General features: G+C 42.6%; 1 long non-coding RNA gene across 1 annotated transcript in view; it reads left to right on the top strand.

Annotated features, from left to right (window-relative positions):
• Positions 1–24,110, top strand: part of LOC126871526 (uncharacterized) — a 128,301-nt gene extending 104,191 nt beyond the window's left edge. Inside the window, exon 4 of the long non-coding RNA XR_007691679.1 lies at positions 23,541–24,110. This is a non-coding gene — a long non-coding RNA (uncharacterized LOC126871526). The remainder of the gene's footprint in view (positions 1–23,540) is intronic.
• Positions 24,111–24,943: the final 833 nt, after the last annotated feature.

Below are 24,943 nucleotides of genomic sequence, written 5' to 3'. Positions count from 1 at the left end.
ATCCACCGTATTTCCATATTTTTAATTCTGCCGCCGGTGTAACGAGAAAAATGTTACCTTCGCAATTATAGATAACAAATGGTTTGTTTGGTGGTCGGCACGTTTTTCGGGGATGGACCAACACGGACGTAGCAAGCGTACACCGTCGTTTTGTTCCCTACAAACTTGGGAACGACGGAAAAAGGGGGACACGGCGCGGCGGCGGCCCACGCGCAATAATGCTGGCCTGGAAAAGCTGAAAAAGAGGGCCAGAAGGGCAACCATTACTTCCGACGTTTCGCGTCCAAACGATCGCCATTTGTCTCGTCGCAGCCGGTATTATGCAAAGAGCCCTCTGCCATTCGGTGACTCGGCTCGTACTGCTAGTGAAAGTTATAAACAAACGGCATGCCTCCGTTTTTCTTTTCCTGTTCCTCTTTCGCCATCCTCGTCCTATCATTCTCCATCTATTCCTCTCTCTCTCGCGCGCGCACGCGTAGCCGTCACCAAACCGGAATACGTTGGTGACGTACTGCGAAAACAAGGTCAACTTTCATCCCCCGAATTTATGAATGTTTGAGAATTTTTCGTCCGCCAGTGCGGGAATTTGTGGCTGGCATTCAGCCCAAGAATTATAATCGTGCCTGCATCATGTCCACACCGTAGAATTATGCAAATTCTTGGCTGCTTCAGAGATGAATGAGTTGGATTAAAAAGAATACGAGGTAGGCTGGCTGTGGCGTGTTCTTTGGTTTGTTATAGTAGAATGCTTTTAGAATAGTTTTTGAAGTATTTATGTGTACTACAATATTGGGATATTGGAGATTGAGGTTCTGGCAGGTTGAAGGAAATTGGATAGAGATGCTATATTGTAGGTGTTCGTGATGGAATTTTCAAAGTTATAGGGTGTACTTCTGTTCGTACCTTTCGCTAGCTACCAGCCAGCGAAATACGAACGTGATCGTATGGAAACGCGGGTCAAGAGATGACCAGATGAAGGCGAAGACAATGTATGCCCCCAGCGCTGCTGGACAGAGACATCACAACGTCTCGAACGTGAGTATTCTCCGCGGAGGATCTTGGAGATACCTTCAATCACGATTTATTGTCCCCGATATGTTCTACCCTTTGGACTTTGTATGATTTCTAACCTAAAATATACATAAAGATTTCTATACGAAGAAAATATATACATTTTCCTCATAGCAAAATATCTTGTTGGCCCAAAAATTTTTGTTTTTGCAAAAATTCTACAGAAATTTTATTAAAGTATGGATAATAAAATATAGTTGGAAATAAGAACAGAAATGGTATGTAATAAAGAAGTTATATTTCAAAGATTCCACGTTGGATTCTCGGACGAAATTTCTATTGTTTTCGAGAAACGACGATCGCTGGTGTTCCTCGCCGAGTGGACGTATAAAACGTGCAGGAACCGCAGTAGTGAGTCGGGTTACGTGGTAGACGATGGTCGATCCGACGGCCATTAGCTCTGGGTAAACAGAGCCATACTTTATTCGAGGGGCGTCACTCTTCCTCCAACGCGATTCCGCTCCTTTTTGCCCTGAAACTCGTAATGTTCTGTGTCAGAAATACGCTCGAGATCGGAACGGCAACGGTGTTCGTTTTCGCGTTTAAACGCAAAAAAACGCAACCCCTTCTTGGCTTCCTCTCTATCATCCGTAAGGAAGTATCTCTTCCTTCGCGCCGATCGTGCTTCTTGCCGTTTTCCTCTTTGTTCCTGGCAATCGAACAATTTGGGCCTATTCCTGGTACTATTACTTTCGAAGAAACGAAAAATTTAGGTCGATTATCGCAGAAAATTTATCTTATGAATTGAAGTAAAGAAGTTTTGTTAAGTCGATCAAATATTCTTTTTTAAGCAATTCTGATCGATATTCTAATTTGTAGGTCTTCTGGGTTGTAGGCAAATTTTTATTCATAAATATAAAATGGAATAATAGACATACTTAATAATATGATAACAGGTTTCCGCGAATACGGCTGGAATTTTCTTATTTCTCACAGGACATATAAGGACAGGATACATAATCCTGCCATTTGCAGTCAAATTTTCACGTGACACCATGCATCTCAGTTCATTCGCGCATTCTTCATATCACTTCTCATCGCACACAAGCAATCACATTTGGGATCGATACTTCTAAATATTCGTTCGATTCTTAATCCATATAATTATAAAAACATGTTTCTCGAATACCAAGAATATTTTTAAAAATCTCATCCCTTTTTACTCGGAATTTTAAGAATTATCATCATCATAGCATCAAAATTAATTCAATCTACGAATTGTGTCCTCCATGGTTCACTTACTCGTAAACATCTTCTCTCTCTCTCTCTCTCTCTGTCTCTGTCTCTCTCTCTGTCTCTTTTTCTCTCCTCCTCCTCCTCCTCGTCGTCGTCTGCCTTTGCCTCTCTTCCGTGGCAACTCCTTGACTTGTAAATAAAATATCGTAGTCACGAGGAAAAAAAAGCGTCATGTAACAAGATACAAGCGTCATCGGATGACGGCGTCCGCGTCTGCACGGAAACGGAGGCCGGAGGATCGAGAAATACACCAGGAGCGGAAGCATCGCAGACGGCGGCGTCGGCGAGACATGGCGAACAGTCAGACGAGAGCGTCGATCGAAGAAACGACCTTGTCGATCCACGACATGCAGACCGCGTCTTCCCTTTCGCGGAAACTCGTGGCACGCGAGGAGACGGATTTTACGAGGAGGCGGACAAAGTAACGCGCGCAGGTTAATTGCCGGGAAGGGCAACGCACGGATAATGGCCGAATAGCAGGACGGCAACGCGTCGAACTTTCTTCGAGGGCGCCTTCTCATTGCGATCACGTGCCTCCGTTTGCTCGTCGCGTCTTATTATTTTGTTGCATCTTTTTCGCCATACCACGCAGTCGAAGATCGGACAAGTTATGATTTAGGAATAGGGAAATGAAGTTTTGCTTGTGTGAGTTGTTTTCTAAAGAGATTGTGTAACATGTTCTAATTGGTTGTTCGATTGATGGTACGATTAGTCAGAAATTTTAGTTTAGATTGGTTAGAAGAATTAGTAATAAGAGTATGTTCCTTTCTCGCAGTTTAACTGTCAGTGGATTTAGTGTGCGTTAATCAGACATAGATACATAAAACGCTGAGAAGTTGATTGATTCATTACAGGCATTGTTTTTTTTTAATTTTGACTGAGAACTTGTGATTATTTATGCTATCTCTTTGTAATAAGTAAATGTATGAAAACATGTTACTTGTTTGTTAATTAACGAAATTGGCAATTTCATTGCAAGTGTATTTAATTGGATCTTATACTTAATTCGTATAAAAGTGATGCTAGAATTACACAATTCGCACTATCGAAAGTATGTGGTTCACATACCAGCAATCGACCAATAATTAATACTTCATTCGACTGTGATTTTGTGTTAATATTTCTAATTGTAACAAATATATCAAGAATCTGTAAGATTTGTATCTCATCTTCGTAACTCATACACTATCTCCACGATATTTAAACAACCATCGCATCCACTGAAGTTTAACAGAAACCAAAAAATTGAATCTGAACCATCATCTCCACAACACCTCATCTTTACATCATTCGAAAACACTTTAGACCATCAACAATCGAGACGACCTAACGCCACGATCCCTGCAGAAACCCCATTATTCCCAGAGGCCTGTGGTATCTCGTGCACGGTACGCGCCACCCCCTCGAGCGAGGTTCCGTTGAATCTGTCGGAAAGTGGCTCGTCGATACGTCTTTTCGCGGGGGAAGCCAGTCACCGGGATGGCGATTCACGTCGAAAGCTCCAGCAGGGGATAAGGTGGCCGTGGGCCAGGGCCGTTTAACCGGCGATAAATCCCGGCGTTGGGCTTGGAACAGCCCTGCGGCAGATTCGCGGCGGGGAAATATAAAAAGTCGATTCCGCGGCCGAGCGAACGAGTTCTCCAGGTATCGGGGGACCCCGAAGAAACCCCGAGCAAAGGGGAGAAAAAGGAGGACGGCGAAATGACGGTGAAGCAGACAGAGAGACGATGGAAAGAGGAAACGAGCGAAAGACGAGGAAAAGGAGAAGAAGAAGAAGAAGAAGAAGAACAGGAGGAGCATGGAACAGGGACAGTTTGTGCACGACTCGAAGACGAGAGGAAAAGAAAAGGACCAGGCCTCGAGGATAAGGAATACGCTTAGTGGAGAACGGGGCCACAGGAGAGGAGGGAAGGATTCGTTAAATATACGAGTGTATTGAAATTCCGCTTGGAGACGGAGCGCGATGGGACCCGGTCGTTGTGGAAGGACAAGATCGCATGACGGCTCGAGGGCTTGGGAGCCTCCCGCTGTTTTGAATACGATCCACCGTCCGTAAGTCCTCGTGTTTGCCGCGTTGTGTGCAAGCGAACCGCCCGTACACACACCGGGTCCGTCCTACCACGGAGACGACAACGACCCGACGCGACTCTCCGCCACGCATACCGTCGTCCACTCTAATTTGAATGTAACAACGTTCCGTTCGCCCGCAATCCGATACCATCTCCGAGAGTCTCTCTCTCTTTCTCTCTCTCCCACCCCAGGGTACGACGAGTACCTTCCCTTCGCAGCAAGATTCTCCCTCTGCCTTTCTTTCTCTCTCCACGCCTTCCTTCTACAGTTCGCGGTGTCCTCTTGCTGCATCCGCCGCTAGGATCGCGGACAAAGAGTATCATTACTGGATCAACGATGGTTCCGTACTTGGAAAGGTATCGATATCGTAGCCGATCCGTAGTTGGTGATCGTTCCTTGGTGCGAAATTACGAAGGTGATGATTTTTGATGCGATTGAGGGGACGGTAGTGTAATTTGGTTTGTATGGAAATTGTTAAAGATTCTTCTGAGTCTGTCATATCGATTACACGTTAATCCTCACGTAATGTAGTTGGTTCTTAGTTGACGATGACAATTTTTTTTTAATTTTTTGGAAACTTAGGACGATACAAATAACAAAATTAAGCTCGAATATAAACGTCTCAGTTTACCGGAAAGACCAAAGATTAAGTAACGTAATCCAAATTCTTCGCTTATAATGAAGCAGACATACTAATTGAGAGGTAACATTAGTTCATGGGTACTCGTAGTAATTCACTTCTCGCCATATTTTTGCTAAATCAATCTTCATAAACATCTTGTGGTACATTTGCTCGGTGAGCATCCGATTTATTCCCATTTCGTTTATCCTTACAAGCTGTTCCTGTTATTCCCGAAGCCTGTAAAATGAACACGTGAAATTATACAAGCAAAAACGAATCGAAAGTACCATCTGCAAGATACAAACGTCATTCCGTAACGGCAGAAACAAAACAGGCAATCGTCTGTTTAATACAAGCCTCGGAGCATCTAAATAAAACGTGTGTAATGCCCGAGCTTACCGTCTCCCCGTACGGGTATAATATCCGATTACAGCGTACAAATACGACAGGTACCGAATTAAATGCACGTCGATTGTGTCAAGCAGGCCGTCTGTACGAGCGGGACGTTACACGAATTTACCGTAATGTTGCCTGCAGCGATTCATGTCAGCCGTTCAATCGGGCCGACAGTCTTCGTTTCTCTCGTAGTGCTGCTGCTACGTATCCCCGAAGCACCACGGGGAAAAAAGACGAGCAGCGGATGATGAAAAGGGTGAAACGCCTCCCCGCCGGGGCTCGATCGTTCATGACAATATTCGGTTACACATGGTCCCGTGTCGCCTGGCGAATACGTTGTTGTTTCCCGTTGCGATGGAAAATTACCTGGAGCGTTGTACGTCACCTGCCTCGTCCTTTTTCATTCCTGCCAGCCGATCGGTTGAGCCCAATAGACATGCGTGTTCTCAAAACGTCGGCTGAGCGTGAAAATTCCAGTTTATTTTTCGCCCTATTTCGATACGAAGTGACAGATAAACGCTCCAATTCGTATAGACAGGTATAAACGGTGTAACGCGATTAAAAGTTAACGTAAATGAAGCGAAAGAAATTGAAGATTAATCGATACCGATGTATCTTGCCCGCGGAATTATTCCAACACTATTCACGCAAACTTTCGACTAGTATCCTTACGTTCTAGGTGATTACGATAGTTTGGACCAAATTTATTTTCGATTTCGCGATATTTTAATTTTTCTATACCTCATATGATAAATTCCATTTTGTATGTGTATATGCGATGGTTTTCGCCATACGCAAAATTAAATAATTTCATCTACATTCTTATGGATCATTTACTATTCAACGATACGAATAAAAGGTCAAAAAAACCTTCTTTTAGTTTATGTTCTACGTAATAAATTCCATTGATGACACAGAATAGAAGCTATGAAATGAGATGTCCTAAGATGGAACAACTCCGTTTAAACTCTTACGGATCGCCTACAATTTAACAACACCGATTAAGAATTAAGACAACTTCCTTCAATCTCATCCACAGAAACATACAAATTACATCTTTTATCGCTGTTATCATTCAAATTAGCGGCTGACATCTGCTGTCAGTTTGTGAACCACTGTCCCAAACTACACGCGGATCCTCTCCGCCCGACAAATGCGAAAAAATTCGAAAGAGCAGCAGAAACACGGATTGTTTACACGATCGGGCAGCCGGACCGGTGTTTGGTTATATTACATGCAGAGTGCGCGATGACGGGGACGTGTCTCTGGATGATTGACGGACGACGGTGCACCATGTCGCATCGCAATGCAGGACGTCGCCTGGCTTCCCGGTAGCCGCATGACGCGAATCCGCAAGTTCTGCTGTGTCTGTGCGTGCCCAGAACGGGAGAAAGAATGGGAGAAAGATCGCGTTGAGGTGAGAGTGCGCCGGACACAGTGTGGAACAAGGGAGAAACGAACGAAGAAAAGGGAGATCCATCGTGAACGATTGCGAATGCGTGGATGGTTCGGTTCGCGCCGAGGCAAGGACGATCCCTTATCTTCGGATGGCTCCTCTTCTACGAACTCAAGGGCTCCGCGCCAAATTACTATAAATAGGCGCTAATCGATGCGGTGGGAAAAACGAACGGACGTGGATCGAATACCAGTCATCTTCGTCGAAGATGGAACCATGACTTGCACTTGAGCAAGGAGAAGATTTTGGTGACTTCACTTTCTCGTGATGTCAGATTTGGATTATCGTCGGCTCGTAGGAATTATTTTTTATACCATTATCGATGGAATGAAATATATTAACAACGATATCTGCGGAGTAAAGAAAATCGAGTTTTTTAATCGCAAAACTGATTTAGAAGCAACCCATATTTGATCAGAGAAATAATCACGAACTTCGTTGAACGTATGTGAGAGTTTATAGGACACAATGAATTTTTCCAGCGAATATATGAGCCAGTTAGAAGTCAACCTAATCAACTATATTTTCCAAAAATATCTTAAAATTTTGGATGGATTTTGCTTAACACATGGAAGAATTCATATCATTGAACAAATTTAAGAATGTTAGATCGCGCAGGAAGAAGTGTCTGCTCGTGATTAAAACGATCTATCCTGTAAGAGAATATTTAAAGTATTCTAGAACGATTCGTTTATTGAATCTCTGTTACTTTAGTTTCCAATGCTACAAATAGTATTTATATTGATTCATCAAGATGCGAAACGATATTTTAAATGAAGCATACATGAGACACGATACATAGTAGATTCCCCGTGACCGCCAATAATTCCGTGGCAAACGCAACATGTTAGCTCAGCCATAGTAGACCGAAAACGGTCTGGTTCGTGGCATCGTTCGCGGGAGACACAACAATTGCCCCGATAAATCTATACCGACGATAGGAATCTTCCGGCCGGCTGGACCGTTGGTGGGCTGAATATAAACCGTGACATATTCCTTTCCGCCGATGGAGAACGTCGACGTCTACCGTTAATTAGTTCCTGACAAGAGAGCCGTTTCCCCCCTGTTACCTACACCCTCGTGCCACCCGATCTGACTCCCCACCACCACTCTACCAGGTTCCCCGTGTGTCTGGAATCGCTTTTTTGTCGTTATAAAGTAACCGAACGTACGTACGTCAAGCGACGCCACTAGACAGGGAGAAAAGGCCAGTCGATTGGTAAATGGAAAATACGTAATCCGGCCGACGGGTCCGCGGACAGCCGAGGACAGGCTTCAGAAAATGAGTTTGCCAGCAGCCTCGCATCGCTGCGTGTAACATCAAAGAAGTCCAGCCTCGTTCGTTGGACGTGCACGTCGTCCATACGGCTGTTTCACGTATACACGAACGAACATAGAAAAATGTATGTATGTGTGTGCGTGTGTATTGGAGGATCAGTAGATCGGTGTCGATTGGGACCGGATTCTGGCATCGGTGTGTCCATTCTTTGTCTCGAGAATAATAATTATCACGTCCGTTTGGCGATTCTTTTGCGGCGACGATATGTAGTATCGTGAGCCACGTTTTCGTCGGGCTAGGCAGGCAAATTAAAATCGGTATCGGGCACGGCGATATTTCACAGGCCGATTGCATTACAACGACGACACTTGTGATTGGTTGTCACCCGGGCCTTTGTGTATTTTTTAAACGGCCGATGCGACTACGCTTTAATCGTCCGCGGCTCGTGTTGTTTCTCGTTTCAGAATGCCCGATCATGGCTGTCCTTTTCTACTGCGTGTCGATCGCTCTCCGCTCGCTGACTTTTCCTCGATACATGGAACGAATGTTGTTTCCTTTTCTCGTGTCGGGTAATTGATTATTAATTATGATTGAGGAAATCAAATGGTAAACGACGTTGTCAAAAGTGACAAAAGTAAAGTAAGATTATAGAGAGGCATACGTTGTAGATATATTTTTAGGAATCATTTTAGGATTTTAATCTTCTGATTTGCAATGTTTTTGCGTTAAATATAACGCAATAAAATACATTTGTAGGTTTTCCATGATAATTAAGATCGCACGAAAGGTTGACTAATCACATTCGAGTTCGGTTGTCAAATTAATATTCGATTCCGATGGAGGTCGAAGGCACATTAATGTCGAGACGTATAATTGCTTAAAAAACACTCTTGACATGCTTTTAAAATTATTATTCCGCGAGGATCCAGTCTCTCTTGTCAAAAGTTTCTGCTTCGTAGACGTAAATTAGTTTTCGATGGACACTTGGGTCTGAATTTAACTTCATGAATTTTACTGTATCTGTCGACGATAGCGACAATTTCCTCGATTCTGACAATACTATCCTACATAATAGAAAAATGACAGCTAAGACATTCCAAGATGTAAAATTCGACGTATAGAGGAACAATGGAGATTGATCTTCTTCTTTGATCCAGAACAATTCTAAGAGATATTATATTCATATTTCTCTGGAAATAAAGACATTCGTACGTTAATTTGTAGGATATAAAATACGAAGACGATTGAATATGGTTTCGAGTGAAAACACGGATTGTCTTGCAAACAGGTTAAAAACATTCGATACAGCTGGAGAAATCCTATACGGACGACGAGATTCTTAGATTAGATGAATCACCTTCGACTGCAAGGACCGAGCCTCACGGAGATAGAATTCCCGGGTGAAGAATTTTAAACCCGCTCATTTAAGAAGAAATGCTTCTGTTACGAAATCAACTTTATCTACGTATCCAATCAATTGAATAATCTTCTGTCGACGACTTATCAAATCGTAATTTCTTTGAAACAGAATCTCCATTTATCTTTGACAAAAGTATAGATAGAAAATTTAGATAGAAAATTTCTAGATAAAATACCGTATGTCTCTACTCGTAGTGATTTAGCGTAGATGGAAAATTAAGATAGGAAATATTTAAACAGAGAATTTCTTTACCACAGTCGTGCACAAAACTGTTAATTTTACAAGAAGAAGAATTCAAGATTTCTTGGCGGAAATCAGATGCACAGACGATGGAAACTTGGCGGAGTTAACCGAGCAGAACGTATAACGTTACCGGAGCTAAGGAAAATACAACGTGGACGAGTTTCTTGAGGATCTCGCGTATGGAATACGTAAAGGCTTGGCTATTGGAGAACATTTATTTTCCGGTCGAACGTAAATTTGTTTAGGGGTGGACATCTAAGGGACGAGTGGTGGCGAACGGTTCGCCGTTACGGAACATTTGCCGCGAAAAGTGCTTTCAACGTAGCCGCGTCTTCGGTCGCCTTTCACTTCCGGTGATCCTGAATTTCGGCGGCGTCACGCTACGAGAAAGAGCTCGCGTTTCCCGTAGATAGTTCCGCGATATTTTTCACCGAGCCGGCTGAAACGAATCTGAACAGAGTGGAATGTCGTATCGGGAAACGATATCCGACGTTATTGTAGAAGCTTCGTGAGGGCAGCCATCAACGAGGCTTTTTGATATTTGTTAAAAGCCATTTCGCGAAAGATCTATTACGGAAAATAATCTTCTTGTTGGTGAGTTTCAGTAGCGCGAATTTTGTTGTGCGGTTTACAATCTACGTGTAGGACAGCTATAAACTATTCATAAGAATAATAATTAATTCAGGATCAAAACAATGCCGAATGATAATATCATAAACTCTAACTGTTATTTTTCTACGATTCTACAAGTTATTTATTAAATTTATAGGGTGATGATGGTCTTACGACGGAACTGCCATATACCACGCTGTATATTTTCATTTTAGTTAATTCAGGAACTGCGTTAAGAACGACTTTACAAAAGGAATACTTTAAAGATAGAAAGAGATATTCAGAGCTACCGTAGTGGAGCTGCTTAGAGTTCTGTGAATTTACATGAACATATCCTAAATGGAACCAGAGGTGTGCAGTAATAAAATACCTGTGAATCTGAAGCTGTAACAAGTGTTTCACGAATATCAAAGATATACAAGTATGTAGTAATTCCAATGGATTTAGAGGTGCACTAGCTACAGCTGTTTGCAGATCATAGCTATTCATTAACAGAGTTTTACTTATTGAGAATCGACGAATAAACAGTTCAAAATCCATTGAATTAAAGATCATAATTATATGAGAATTATTTGGAAAATATCATTTTCGGAAGTGGGCTTCTATTTTATTAGATCATGTAACTGCAAAATCTATCTTCAATGGATTCGCATACCAAATATATTACCATATATTCTATCAAAACTTTGTGTCGACATAAATATAATCTAACATCATTCGCCGGTACGAGCAGATCATAGGCAACTAAAAGGCCGGTTCCGCCGACAATTTTATCAATCAGAAATCCATAAGGTCGCCGTCGTGGGTTACGATATAATAAAACGAAGCATCCTGACGGACCACAAGCCGGTACCGTATTTATATGGGACTCTCTGTCGTGTGGCCTCATGTATGGTGCACAGGCGTGTCCAGCCATAGACAAGGTAAGAAGTAAGGACGAGTCGTAAAACTTGGCCATCCGGGCGACATAAGTTCACGGTGTAACGTGACACGTGAACGAGAATCTCGTGTCTTCGATGACGACCACGGTTTCGAGCTTTTCTCCGACCCTTGTGAGACGCTTTTAGATCCGAGTACTCTTCTCCGACGCGAGCACCGCCATGGTAACGTGGCGGGTCGCTTTTATGAGCGCATCATCCGGATTTGTGCTTACTTAGGAACCGCTACCGTGCGCTGCCAGTCTGACCGTCTATGGGAATAGAGATCTTAAACGATGTTCGTTCGTGAGAGACCGAAATGGTCGTCTTTATCGTCACGATTATGATTTATCTCTCCTCCTATTGCTTGAAGTATCTCTTCCGGAGATTGTCGTATGGTAATATGTGATGTAGAGTCGAGCCTCGAGTTGAATTCAAATAACTTCGAGTCACTTGTCAAGCTTCTCCAATACAAATTTTTATTGCAAAGTGTCTCCTCTAAGGATTATCGTATGGTAACAAGCGATACAGAGTGAAGTTTTGGGTCGAATTCAAGTAATTTCAAATTAAATTACTTGTTAAATCTTTTTAAGTTAATTTTCTATGACGTAAAGTGTGTTTTATGGAAGTTATCGAATAGTATAATAAGCGGATTCGGATCACTCAAGTCGTATGAATTCAAGTAGTTTACCTCAAGTTTGTCTTTATATAAACCAAGTTACATAAGTGATTTGAATTCATGTCACCTAACTTTAGGTCGCCTAAAATGAAGTATACTTCAAAGATTAAAATTCGTTTTTGAGGAACTAATATGGGCAAGCAGAAATAATATTTCGTTACTTACCAATCCTCGTTTGTTTCAAGTCAAGAAATAGTTGAAATAATATCAACTTTGTCTAAAACTTAGAAGAGTTAAAACTTCGAGTTAACAAATTGATATTAGTAATATAATTTCAAGAGGTTTGAAGACAAGTGACTCGAGCAATAACAACTAACACGGAAACTTGTAAGGATGTTTGAACTTAGATAACCTGATTCATATAATCGAGACAACGAGAAAGTTATGGTACGAAGTATATTTCTTGAATATTTAACCAAATAGATCAAGCAAGCATACGACTTTTTCATAAATCAACTACGAATGAATAGAAGGATCCTCGAGCATTCTTCTCGGAAAAATATTATCCGAAAGAAATAAATTGACAGTGGATACAACAGGGATGAGACACGCGCGATTTATCCGAGTGGCAATATCAAAGAAAAAGAGGAGAATTCCGCGCAGATGTATCTCTCGCGGAAATAATAACCATGGCGTTATCGTGTTTTTATCGTGCATCGACGCGCTCATCTTTAGCCAATAAAAACTCCGCCGAGTCCAGTTCTATTAATCAACATGGTCACGCCCGGTTCCGGTCCGGTCGTTTTCCATAAAAACTTATCGCACGGTACGTAACGTTTGTTAAGTGATATCCGAGCAGCCTGTGGCACAATGCACGCCGTGTAATATTTCCGCCCCGTGCCAAACGCAATCCGCGCGCAGTAAACATTCATCGGATGTTGTGAGTCCGGCTAGAGGAAGCCTTGGCGAATTGATGGATTCTGAACGGGCTAGCTAGACGGAATTCCGAAATTATAGATTGCCGATTAGATACCACTTTGAATCGATAATTGCCCGCGTAAATTGTAATTTTTTACTCCTCTAGGCGTCATCTCTTAATTCGTCGATTTTCTTAATTTGCTTTATTTCTTCTGCGTTATTTTGCCTTTATTTTAATTGTCTTACGACATGATAAAATTTTCATTACAATTTCACTAACTATTGCGACAATAATGACAATTTTTCACATACAGTTTCCGGTAATAAACTCCATGCCACTTAATAGCGTAAACGTAAATATTTAAACAAATCCACGAATTTACACCTACGCGGAATAGATGAACAAATTCCAATCGCGATATTTCACATTTCGTTCGCCATCGTTCACCAAAATTGCCCGCAGAAAAAAAAGGAGAACAAAGCAGGGAAAAATCTCACGGACTGAACGAACGTGGAAACAAACTCAAATTTTCTATCAAACCGTGAAATCAAAAATACTCGGACAGCAAGTGCTGGCCGGAAACGAGTCGGCAATCATTTAACCCTGGCCCCACGGGTTCCCGTGGGCTAAAGCGGCCGGGTGTATCTGCAAATAAGGTATCGATGGCAACCGGTTGGCCTCGGCACGGCGATCGTTCGGTTATTCGGTGGCGTGCTGCAAATTTTGCATTTGTCCGGAATCCCTTCCGGCCTTTTTACGCGGCCAGCGCGGGATAGCGAAGAGCGAACGAGCGAGCAAGCGAGCGCGAACGCGTAACGGCACCCATAGGTACACACACGTCGCCGATTATACGGCGACGCCCCGAAATCGCAGGTCGGTCATTAATTTCGACGCATAAAAATCAATGAACAGCCCATAAACAACGCCGCCCGGTGTACGCGCTCTCCCATTTTCCAATTTGCAATTGCGAATCGCGTTTTTAATTATAACGAACACAATGGCAGCCATGCACCGAACGGCACACCATCCCCTACCCTCGTGCAGAACTCGTTCTACCCCTCCCGAACCAGCGTGGTTTCAGCGATTTTTCGCCGTCCCTTTCGCTCCGTTTCGTTCCGTTCCGTTCTCCACCGTTTCCGTCTCTTTTCACCGATCTTTCCATTTCCCTCGTTCCCTCGGTCCCCTCTATCTGTCTCTCTTGTTCGCTCACGGCACAAAACGACGCGACCGGGAATGACATCCGGCTGGTCTGTCCCACCCCCCGCCAATCCCCGACACATCCCTTCGTTACCCAGCGAGATATTCCGTTTTCACGATAATTATTGTCGTTCGATTTCTCTCTGATTCTATCCTTCTCCGTTCCTCCGCGCTATTTTCTGCGGATCTTCTCTGTTTGTTTCCATCCCTGCGCCCCTCCCGCCGATTTTCCGGCCTCCCACCAGCGAGATTCGTGTACCAAAAATCGCAGCCAACGCGCGATAACCGTTCGTCCGTCGCAACGGCAAACATTTTACGCGTTGATGTTCTCCGCCCTTTTCCTTTTTTTTCCCGTCCTTTTTTTTGGCGCACGTTTTGTCCTCCTTTTTTCTCCTTTCCGTTTTGTTTCCTCTTTTTCCCCACTTTTTTTTTGTTTTGCTGTTCGATTGTTTGTTTGTTCGGTCTGTTCTCGTCGAAGCGCGCAGCTTTTTTTTTGATCCTACGCCCCGGCCACCCCCTCACGATCGCTCTCTTCTACCCCATTCCGAAGCGTTTTTACGAGCCGTAAGTGTTTCGAACGCGGACGCAGAGTGAATTTTACAGTCCGGTAATTTTTCTGATAATGTCTGACGATTAATTCCAGACCCCTTCAAAGCGCTTTTTTCTCCCGCGTTTCACTCCCGTGGAAAACACCATACTTTTGGAAAAACGATCGTCGTCGTTTCGACGACGAAATCACCGCTGTAGTTCCACGTCGATTTTGTCCTACTCTTGTTCCTCTCGTTCTTCGACATCTAGAATTCAATATATACACCAGTATATAATATATATATTACGTACATACTATACTCGTATCTTTGCGCGACGTTGATGATTGGTTTTGCTTCGTGTCGGCAACAAACGACACCGCGTGCTTCGCCGAGTTTCTTGGAAATCTCACGGAAAATCGCGAAACCATTAATGACACGCACTGACGTCTATTCGAACGTATTATCGGCTGGCAATTGTTCGGTAATACGTTGCGCATTTTATATTCTACATACGTCATACGCATCAGCGAGCGCGGAAATTTCAACGGTGCCACCACCCAGCCCGAGGGGTTGCACACAGCGTCATGACGGGGGTGGCAGAAGGACGCGGGCGGGGAGGGCGCGCACCGGTGGACGGAAAAGCGAATCAGCTTTCAAATAAAAACGTCGAATTCACACGCGCGGCCGCGTCGAATGCATCCTCTATAATTTAAAACGGCTACCGTGAGCGTTGAAGCATCAAATAAAAACAATCGCGTCGCGGGGATATGATGTAATGAACGATATCGGATTTTCAGCTAATTTTTAATCGCACCGCTGCGCCCTCGTTGGAACCGGCCGCGGCGCGGAGGCAGCGGCTGGAAAAACGCAGGTTTTGCCCGGGCTTTCTCCGATCGGTTCGAACGTTGAATTTACATCGAGCTTCGAACTCGTCCTCGGCTTTGTTTAAATATTTATGAAATTCTTTGTCCCGACCGACTGATAATTCTTGCAAACCGTGGGAATTTCATCCCCTTTCTGTACCGCGTATTATCGTGTAAATTTCTTTAATGTATATCTCCCCATTGTTCCCGATATCGCGAAATCGATTGTCGATGGATGAGTAAATTTTTCCGCAAAAACACGGCAAAGCCAATTAAACTTTTTTATAGGTTTAGCTGTATATTAAACTCTACGTAGCTGTTAATGAAATAGATACGAATTAATATACGTAGATTATGTAGTGTCATCTCCTTAACAAAGTGCACAGAGGTGGACGAGAAACAGGAGCACGATGCCCTCTGGGCGAGAAAAGGAAAAACAGAGAAACGAAAAATCGCGAAACGTCGTGGCATCGAGCTTTGATAGAAAATATCTGGAAAGAACAGTAAGAGGCTTTTCCATTTTATTTCCTCTTTTTTCTCTGCGGCCATTCGAGGGGGACGCGGAATTGATTAGAGGGCGCGTAAACGTCGCGCGTAATTGACGGTGAAAGAGAGGAAAACACTCTTTAGGGTGTTGGCACGACTACTTCCGTGCGACGCAATAAAACAAAATACCGGCTCGCTTTTGTGCCGGCGCGATGCTACGGGCTTACGCAGCCGTTAAGAGTTAACGACGTAACGATTATGTCGCCATCCGGGATAATCACTATCGCCACCGATACGAATCTTTATAACTTCAAACGCACCGGAAAACACGCTCCAGAGGCACGCCCCCGGGAGTGTTTCACGGTGAAAATGTACCAAATGCCCGTAAGTTTCCGCGATCTGCGGGCATTTTGCCGGAAACGAAATGCCATCTCCTCTTGATTATTGCTAAAATAATTGCAGAGGGAAGAATACTTTATTCTTTGTACGATTATAATATGGGAAGAGCAATTCTGAATCTATTATATTTCAGTTGGCTTTTAATTGAGGTTTAATTGGATGAAATTGATCGATCAACTTTACCGACGGTGAGATTACTTTGGTGAAATGTTAAAATAGTAACAATTACTAGACTAATAGAAATTTAAATGAACAAAAATACATATATAAAATACTTGAAGAAAATTCTATGTAGATGTAGAATTTCTGTAGAATTTCAATTCTATGGTGAAACGAATTTCTATTTCAGCCTCGCTTCTTTAGTTGTATTCATTATTAATTTTTATTATTATTTTATATCGTTGTTAATCATTTCACTGTTACTCACGCGTCCTACTACTGGTACTAGAATTCAGAAATTTTCATCGTCAGCTCCAACTTCCGTTCGACGATCAGGTTGACCTGTGGCTTTTCATTGACATTCTTAGGCTATCCCACACCAAATACATTTCTTTAACCAATAATACGTTCCTCCTCGTTGCCTGCAATTGCATTTTCCATCATTCTACTAAGTTTCCTACTATGTTTTCATAAAACTCTTACCATCAAAAGTTGCACTATTTTAATCTGAATTTTCGAAGCCAAACCAAGTATTAAATAATAACGCAACATCGTGGACATCTTTATGCAATATTTGCTGAAGAAATAATTTTCTTGAAAAATTCCGTGGACCCTCGCCGCTCTCAATGAACATCCCTTAAAATCTTGAAGCAAAGCCTCTCAAGAAAAGCTTGAAAAGTCTGGAAAGAAAATCCTGAAAGCTATTCTTAAATTTTTCACTAACCATTTCCAAGCTTATCAGAAGCTCGCATGCTTCAGGCGGCGCCAGACTCTGCCAGATATTCGTAGAGCTATCAGCCGCCGATTACAGAGAGGAATCCCTGGATGTGAGCGGAACTGTTGACTTCTCATTTGTTTTCTATTTCTAGCGGCGATGTAACCGGTCTACGTAGCTACGTAGTGACTTTTCTTCGCCGGTATAGGTCGGCCAGAGAGGTATAAGGGTAATCCCGTGGGGTGCCCCGGAGGGAGTTTCATATAGAGGGCCGCCGCGGTGTGGCCTCATATATAAGGATTTATCACGGCTAAGTCTCCCGTATATTGCTACGTACCGAACCCTGCTTCTTCGTCCACGAGCTTCGCTATATTCTCTCTCGTTCTTCTCTTTGCTCTTGCCTTCATACGAGCTTCTCTGTTCGACCAGTCTAAATGCTAGATCTGCTGGCCTGTTCTTCGACTTGGTGCTCGGACACCGAGTCATCTTCTGGCTCATTTCTAGGCCGGCGATTTTCTACCTAGATTTTAATTTGATGTTTGATCTTGCTCGTTTTTAAAGTCGTTTAATTTTTAAACAGTAGAATGAAATTTTTATTGAGTATGTATTACGATAATTGAACTTATAAACTTTATGAATTAAAAGAACAAAACAAGCGATGGTATTATAAGTGTTATTCTTTAATATTCGCCATGGAATTTATTATTATTTATAATGTCTGTTCGCAATTAATAGGTTCGTAAAAGTGAATCATTTGTCTTTTCAAACAGTTGAATGCTGGTTATGTTTTTGGATAATGGATATGAGAATTTCACGAAAGTAAAGCTGGTCAATGATAATGAAGTCATGTTTACTATATAGGAGGATTTTCGTTTAGTTGATTAAGAAAATATATGTGTGAAGTTTAGTGTGGATGTTTGAGTTGCATTAAAAGCTTTTCCTTTATTTGTTATATATATTGTAAAGAAAAGAACGGTTGTTACATTTACAAGCAATGAACATAAATGGGAAACCGGTTCACCACGCTATTAACAGGTACACCATAAAGAATAATAATGCGGCTCAGCTGACTCCTCGCAAACCTCATCAATCTGCGAGAAGTTTGAATTTCAGATGATAAATGCGTGGCTGTTCAAAAGAGTTTCGCTCTGCTGTTTCTTCCAGACTTTCCACTTCCAAGAGAACTTTTCTGCGAAAATGTGAATATCCCAAGAAAGTATTGCAGTAAGATAAATGAAATTGTTTATAATAGACTGCGTTATTTTTTCGTTTCTATTCGTTAAATCGTGAAATAAGTGTTATACATATACGTACATATACCAGCATGGCCAATACTCACCTATTGGCACTTTACTTATCGCAGTCATTAATCTTCAAGAGTTGTAGCTACAAAATGATATATCACATTCATTTTCATTGCCAATCGCTTACTATAAACAAATTTATTTAGTCTCCTACTTATCTACAATTATTTTCCTAATTATGTATTACAAAGAAATGTAATTGCTTTTTACGTCGGCACATTTAACTAGTCGAAGATATTTGCATTTCCTATTTATCGACAGACTCAACTTTAGTTCGCGTATCATTTAAATTTATTCTTCTCTGTTACAAGAATCAATAACAGCATATGTTCTAATGTAGTTGCACAAAGATTATTAAATTAAAAATCTAGACTAATCGCTTACAAATGCGTTACAAAACTACCATTCATCAAAGTGGGAATACACCCTCGGTTTGCAGATTACACGATTCCGAGGTCCACGGAACAGGACGCATCCAATTGGGAAAATAAAGTTATTTGGAAACCACGGCGAGGGCGCATTAGGGGTTCGCCGCAAGTACGGGCCGATAAAACCTTTACGGGTAACCATGACCTCTTCGCGTTCGCGGGACGTCCCATGATGGCGCACACTGGGATCTAGAACATCTCTGGTCTTTTCTTCTTTTTTTCCCTTTTCTCCAGCCAACCCGCAAAATATCTCCTCGCGCCGTTTATTCCGAATCAGATCCCGGATCCACTCGTATGACGTCGCTTCCGTTCCCTCAGGGATTTCAACGTTTCGCCTCCTTTCCGCCTCTTCCGCCAAAGAGATCCGCTGTCCTCTTCAAGCTCGCTTATTCGCGCGTTCTTTCACGAGGGGTGGAAGCTTGGATCGTCCGGAAAAGTAGGGTAGGTTATCGAGAATTTTCCGCTGTTTTGGGACCGGAGTGGCACATCTCGCGGGGATAAAGGATACTTTCAGGATGTCGGTTTTTAGGCAACCATTGTGTTCCAACACATCATCGGGATACGAATGGGGTGAGAGAATGTGATGAGTCACTTTACCTTATCGTTGAACATTTCTTTTTTTTTTTGTGAGAAATCGAAAGATGTTTGGAATTATTTCTATCGAAGTAATATACACTCTCGTTCATATATAACTGGATGCTTATAATAATTGTTTAGGATAAGGATAAATAAATGTTGTAATTATGAAATGAAATTAATATATTAAGAAGGAAGCTGTAATATGTAACATTGTGTCTTATGTCTGATTTAAAAAATTCATTTCAATGAAAATTACATTTGAGACTAATAAGCGTCTATTCATAAGAATTATGAATTGATAAACTCCAGAATCTTAAATATTCTACTGAATTATCGATCCAGTTACTCAGCACAGTAGGGCTGTGCCATTAATCTACAACAAACTATCAACATTTCTAAGAAGAAAGCGACATAACAATAATTTCTCTTATCGGATGTATCCTTACTAAAATACAATAAAATCACCTTAAAAATAAAGAACAAACTACCTACATTAAAAACCCGTATAGAATTTGAATAAACCAAGTCGCTCTTCCTCTAAAAAGAAAAACCTTTTACCTATCCGGAACAAGGAACTCTTCCAATATCCGTTCTCTGGGTGGAGCGGGATCGTCTGAACGTTTAAACGAAATAATCCGGCGGAAATTCCCTCCGTCATCCGGAGTTTAATCGCGTATAAGCGCGCGTTCCACGGCTCGTTCCGACAATTTCGGAATGTCTCGGCCGGTTGTGGCAGCCGACGGAATCGCGGAATTCCTCGTAGGTGCTGGGACCAGGATGTTTCGGCGGGCCGAACAGCGTCGTCGTCGTCGTCGTCGTTCTCTCCTCGTCGCATCAACTCGCGCGGCCACGGCATCGTTAGCGGCATACCTTATCGTTTGGAGCACGGGACCCAGCCGTTTGGAATGCGCAAACACCAGTCCGTTACTTGCCAGGGTCTTCCTGCGCCCTACCATATTAGACGGGATAGAAATGGTTGTCTCTCGTTTCGGCGAGTTTACACGAGAAGATTGACAATGGGGGAACGCGTGAATCATCCCAAGTTTCCGCGATTTATACGGCCGTGAATTCATTCCCCTGGATGGGTCTCGTATATTGGGACAAGTCGGTTTAGCTGCGACGAGAAATTGGTACTGAATGATTTAGTCGAACCACGCTACGTCCCTTGGGTCGTTTCGAACCTTAACGTGTTCTTTTTCGTCGTTAAAAAGTTCCTTAAATTTGAGAGAAATTTGAGAGATAGAAAAGTTGAACAACTTTTATATTTTGTCGTTTCAATATGATATTACCGTTGAAATATTAAAGGTCTCTTTATCTCCGTTGAAATGAACAAACGATCAAGGTAGATCAATTTTGGAAACCGTAATAACGGTAAGATTTTGACGTCGTTAACAAAATACGAGGATGATGTCTGACCATGTATTGTTTAAAATCTCTGTTTCAAGCTACAAGGCAGATATCGAAGGTGCAACAAATGTATCTGTAATCTGTAATTGCTCGATGAATTTAATATTACGATAATAAATAAGTATTCCATGCGAGAATAAAATATTTCAAACGCCTGAAACGAATTAAGCACGAAGTAAAGTTGCACAATGTAATGAAATCCAGCCTAGAAAAATCGACCTCGCCTGTGAATAGCTACCCGAAACGAATTTTATAATTCGCCTTACGTAGGAATTATCAACTTGAGAAAAAAGAAAAGAGAATGGGAGAGGGAAATAGGTGAAAATATTAACGATGGGACGTGCTGAAGAGGATGAAGTTACGACCTTGGGTAAGGTCGAATTGCCCTGCAACGGACGAAACATTTCCGTCCGAGCGTGTAAAGCGGCCTTTAGGCAGAAGCTGGGTTCTATCGCAGTTCGCGAATTCCGTCCTGTCATTTGTAACTGTCGGGCTGCTCATTACAATTCCCCATTCCTCGCCTCTGAACTAACCCCCTTCCCCAAAGCCCCGAGCGTCCCAACCCCTCTCCACGCTGCCCTCGAACGTCTCGTTTCTGCAGCGGAGGCAACGAAGGGTTCTGCCGTTTGTGCTTCCTCGCTTTCTCTCTCCTCGTCTCCTCCTCTGTCTCTCCTACCCCTTTCTCTTGACGTTTATGCGCAAACGCAACCTATTTTGCCCCCATGAAATCATCCCCGCGAAAGCGAAGAAGAAGAAGAACAGGCTAATAAAAATATTAATTTTTAATCGCTCGTTTAATCGTCTTTCATCCTGCTCGAGATCGAATCCTAATTTAACCGGTTCGACGAGCTGCAACCCTTTGTTCGTAGGGGTGAAAGGTTAGGATAAGGGGATTTTATTCTATCGAGCGCGGCAGTCGGCGTGACGAATAATGTTTGGAGGTAAGTTCGTCGCGATGGGGGATTTATTGCGGTCAAATATTGGCGCAAAATTTTGAAGGTTACGCCGGCCCGCTGACATTCTCGTAAATTATAAATATACGAGCGTAACCGATAAATCCCGCGTTTATCCTGCACCCTGCAGATACATCAAAATTCCATCCGATGACTGTCGTGCATGCTACATCGATCAGGCTATCTCTTCGATAAACGTGTCTGGCTGTAGATCAAAACCGAAAGACCGTTATCTTTCTTGGATCGTCAAGAAGCTTCGAGTACAAATTCTTCCGCCCCTCGGAAGTCCGTAAAGCATCGGCGAGAGTAAAGAAAAAGCCCGCAATGGTTCCATTCACGGGATACAATACACGGATCTTGAACGAGTCATCCCGGAAAAATATTCCTGACAAAATCGGGATGACTGCTCGACGTTCTTCTGTTTGCCATCCTCCAACTGGAATCAGCCACCCCCGACTTTGGATCGGCCATTTTCTTTATTACATTCCTTATTTCCTATCCACCAGCCTCTGTAACTGTAATACAAATTCCTATTGTGATTTATGTTGATATCAATGGCAACCCCTCGGTGTCGTGGCGTCCGCTGCTCTCACCCCTGCGTCCCCGTGTCGAAAGGACGCCCTCCACTCACCCTCCTCGTCCAGATATTATGCTTTATTGAATCAGAGTTGTCACTGTTATTGTTGCCTTCTCGCCGCTCTCCCCTGTCCCGCTCGCTTCTTCGACTCGTTCGTTCGTTTCATGGCTGCCAGACCAGACTCTCTCTCTCTCTCTTTCTCTCTCTGTGTCTATTTCTCTTAGGGTGGTTTGAAACCAGCCTGGGGTCTCTATGAATTTTATTAATAAAACAACATCGGCGAGCGGCGCCGACAAAGCGACGACTGACAGGCGTTACGCGTGTATCTCTGTTTGGAGCCGACGAGCGTGGAAAATTTGCACGGCTCCCAACCCTCTCCGCGGAAAGGAAGCGCGTCCCGCCGTCGGATCCCGGTTTTCTAAAGCGGGACAAGCGCGAAGGCACCGCGCTACTTATCGTCCCCGAGGGCGGACTACCTTTGTGCCACGGTTTCAAGAACCGAGCGCAACATTGTCGGCTCTCTCGCACAAGCTAATAGCTAGTAACCCCGAGGAGACTGGTGATTTTTTTCTTCTCTGGTGATGAGTGACTGGGAAGTTCTGTGAAGATCGAGTTAACATCGGCATTCTTGGTATTGTTTGGGTTCTTTAACCTTTCTATGGTACGATGATGCGACAAGGAACGTAACATTAATTATTCTATAATTGTGGATTAAGCTGATTTAGATTCAGGTAGTTGTTTTATAATTATTGTTACAGATTTAATAAGGAGCATGATGAGTGAGAATTCTGTACTTCACACATCAGTGTAACAGTAACATCAGAGTGGATAAACAACAAATTCTTGCTGAGATCTTGAATTCAGCAACAATGGAGATAAATAAAATGTTATGTTCTTCTCTCCCTGCTATTGCTCTTCTTCCTTTCCTTGCTCCGCGCTCCTCCTTTTTTCACACCTTTTCCTTCGATTTTTATATTTTCATTTCTTTCCTCTCTCCTCTTTTACTCTTCGCATCTTTTTTGTTACCCCTTCCCTGATTTCATTCAATAAGGAATTTCTACTAAAATTCTGTTTTTGTCTCAGGTGCATTAGCATTCAGTTTGTGGAACCGGGACAATAAAGGAGAGCTGCTGGAGTATACGCGTGGGAAATATCGTTTCGATGGAATCAATGACCATGCATAGGCCACGTGAACCTCGAAGAATTCACGGTCCTCGGTAATAGAAGCAGGAAACCATACCTGCCGCGTCATTGGCCAACCATTCGCGCGCTTCGCTCCTCTGAATGGGATCTAAGAAGCAATACTCCCATTAGCGGCCGATTGAAACGGTGCTCGAACGCGGAAAGCGAGAGTTGGCAGAGAAGGAATGGGCCCAGAAAGGAAGAGGCTGAAACGAAAAGGGAACACGCGTACGTTTACACAGTACACACGGTAACTTGCGTCAGTGGCCCGCTATAAACGTGATTAATGGACACGAGTCGTTTACCATTCTGATACTCTTGCTGCAGTCAGAACAACAGTGTTCCTTCACCCACCGTCGACCTTCTCCCCTTGTTCTTTCCACTCAACACCTCCATGACTGTCTGTCTTTTTCTGTCGAGTTCATCGTGCTTTCCAGAAGGGGACGCCTTTCATATTTTTGAGAATTTGGTTCGAGGAATAAATTTAGGAATAACGCTCGGGATTGTCAGGAATTGTGTTTTAGACATCTTGACGTTGATGGCAATTGATTATTGAAATAGTTGAGCCGATTATTAAACTAGTTAGTAGTACATATCTTGAATGTGGTTCCTTGAATTTGGTTCTTATTTTTCGAATAATATTCGTATCATAATATAGAATATTGTTTGAAAAATTAATGAGATAAATATAAATATACATAGACGTACATAGAATAAACATAAGAGGACATATATTCGGCCTTCGAGATACAAAATGCAAACAAAGATTACAATTTTTCTACAGATAAAAGTTTCAATTATCCTCTGATGCTAAACGACCAATTGCCAAGAACACTTTTCTAAAAGAAGCAGTTCCCATTGAATCATTCTACGATATAAGCGAAGAATACAACAAAGATATTATAAAAACCAACTATCGATAACGCAACGAAGACACGGTTGAACATTCTCACAAACCTTTTCCGTCGTTCGACTATAGTCTCAACACATCGGATAGCAAGACGAACATCCCTTTCGCAGCCGATGACAACTCGCACGATGTGTGCACATGCAGGAGTATTCTCTCACAGAGGACAGCGCAAACATTCTCGATTTACACGTTAGCCATTCCATTTGGCTCGAATCGGTTGGAAGCCATTAATATTGGCCAGCGTGAAACCCACTCGAGGTTCTGGCTCGCCAACAAGACAGACAACCCTTTGCTCCTGATTCTCTGAAATCGTCTAAATCGGGTTAAAAATTTCTCCAAACAACTCCTTCTCCTTTTTCTTGGTCTCTGTCACCCTATACTCTTCTTCTTTCAT

This window comes from Bombus huntii, chromosome 12 (assembly GCF_024542735.1).
Source record: "Bombus huntii isolate Logan2020A chromosome 12, iyBomHunt1.1, whole genome shotgun sequence".
Lineage (NCBI taxonomy): Eukaryota > Metazoa > Arthropoda > Insecta > Hymenoptera > Apidae > Bombus > Bombus huntii.
This window is presented reverse-complemented; position numbering and strand designations above follow the sequence as displayed.